Raw genomic sequence first — 2,115 nt, 5'->3', positions numbered from 1 at the left:
TACGCAGATGGGAGAAGGCCGAACCCAGTTCTTTACGTTCTTTCGTCTTTAAGCGAAAGTTGTCTGAAAGTGATTAGGTTTCTCGTCGTTTAAAGATTCGAGGCCCCTCGCTAGAAAAACGAATTGAACGCGAATGACACCGTTCGAAAGATTCGTCTTTACGAGGCAAGAAACGCCTGGCGTCGATTTACAAGGATATCGAACTGCGTCAATTATCGTCGGTGTGTCCAGAGGAGTGAAGGTATTTACCGGGCTAGTTGGAGATTCCTCGGTATATGTATTATTGAGCGATCTACGGGTTGATCTGGGACCCAAGGCGATATTGTCGGTATGATTAGGACCGTCAAGGTGCGTTCGTATGTGCCGTCGATGGAGGTGATCGTGGCCGTGATGTAACGTTTCGAGGTTGTCGATAACGTGTTGAGTGTTCCGATTGGGATCTAACGTTTCCGTTGGTTAAGTTTTAGCGAATCAGCGAGTTTTCCGGTGATAAAGTTCATGCTAGAGCCGGTGTCTAGCAGAGCTCTACAACGGAATGGTTGAACTTTATTGTTCAATACGTTGACCTGCGCTGTGACTAACAAATCGTGCTGCAGTGGTTCAGAAGGAAGCGAGGTCAATGAGTCCGTTTTCTGTGGTTCGGACCCTAACAAGGTCGTTTGATGACGTCATTGTTTTCCTTGTCGTCTAGGACTGGACGATATATTTGATCCCGATGCCGTCGTTCGCGATAACCGAGATTCACGTTTCGGTGATGTTCGCGGAGACGATCGGGGAGACGTGGATGCGCGTCTCGAACGATGTGACGATCGCGGGGTCGGTGAACTAGGCGAAGATCGACCGTTGGGTGATCGATCGCTCGATGATCGGCTTACACCTGGTCGTGATTTGCTATGACCATGGTCTTGATGTAGGTATGTATGGTGTCGCTGCCTGCAGATGCGACATGAACCGGCGGAGCAATGAGTAATAGCGTGTCCCTTACCTAAACAATTGGTACATAGAGACGCCCTCTTGGCGATTTCAAGGCGTTTTTTAGGCGACTTCGCTTTGAAGACGTCACAATTCCATAATTCGTGTTGTCCTTGACAATTCGGACACACCAACGTATTATGTGTAGTTGTGAATGCGTAACTTCGCGGTGCGTTCGATCGCTGACGTTTGTGGTGATCGGGCTCTCATTTTATCACGGTTGATGCTGAACTTGTCCTGTCGCCGTTCGTCCGTGTTTTCAGAAAGTCTACCAGATGCGTATATGACGGCATTTTCTCGTCCGGCAATGTGCGCTGCCATTTGCGAATGATGGCTGAGGGTAGCTTCGATGTGAATAATTTTATAAGAGCGACATTTGGGGTAACTGGTTCACCGAGTTTTTCTAACGCTTGGAGGTTTACCTTGACCGTCTCAAGAAAATCATCTATCGCTTCGGGTGTCTCTTTGGTTATTTTCGGATAGTCAAAAATCAAGTCCTAGTGGCGCATGCAGACTTGACTGTGGCAGTCGAATTTTTCCTTCAGAACGTCAATAGCGATCGAATGATTTAACTCGGTGACATCTAACGATTGTATGCTTCGCGCGGCCTTTCCGGTCAAAGAGGATCGTAGGTAGTGGGATTTCTGCACGGGTGTAAGTCGCTCGCTTCGATCGATAGTGGATAAGAAGGAGTCGTAAAATGAATGCCAATTTTCGATGGTACCGTCGAAAGTAGGCAGGTGAATTTCAGGGCAGTTTAATTGATGTCGGCTCGGCGACATTAGATGACTCGCAGCCTTGTGATTTCGACGACGATGCTGGTGTATCATCCATGAGAGTGTGTATTCGTATTACCAGATTGTAATATGTGTCGGTTACTTGGGAAACGCGCGCGTCGTCTATCTCCCCTAAATCTTCTAATTCTCTTGTAACAATCGATATTGTTTCCACGTGTCGTCGAGTAGTGTCGTATAGGCCGTTAAATGGGCCTTATTCGGTTGTCTAGATTTTTCGTATTCATCGAGTCGTTTCGATAGAAAGGTAAATCGACCGATTTGAAAGCCTCGTCTCCGATGCAAGGAGGTAAGTTTCTCTGTGTTTTCGATTGGTATAGCAGATTGTGAAAAGAATGCAGTGAACGAG

General features: G+C 47.1%; 1 pseudogene; it reads right to left on the bottom strand.

Moving 5' to 3' along the window:
- Nucleotides 1-668: 668 nt before the first annotated feature.
- LOC117238549 lies at nt 669-1,802 on the bottom strand (annotated as a pseudogene).
- Between the last annotated feature and the right edge of the window lie 313 nt (nt 1,803-2,115).

The sequence above is a fragment of the Bombus vosnesenskii genome, unplaced genomic scaffold, assembly GCF_011952255.1.
Source record: "Bombus vosnesenskii isolate JDL3184/JDL3185 unplaced genomic scaffold, Bvos_JDL3184-5_v1.1 scf7180000013535, whole genome shotgun sequence".
Taxonomy (NCBI): Eukaryota; Metazoa; Arthropoda; class Insecta; order Hymenoptera; family Apidae; genus Bombus; species Bombus vosnesenskii.
The sequence above is the reverse complement of the archived record's forward strand: the minus strand, read 5'-3'. Positions and strand labels throughout refer to the sequence as shown.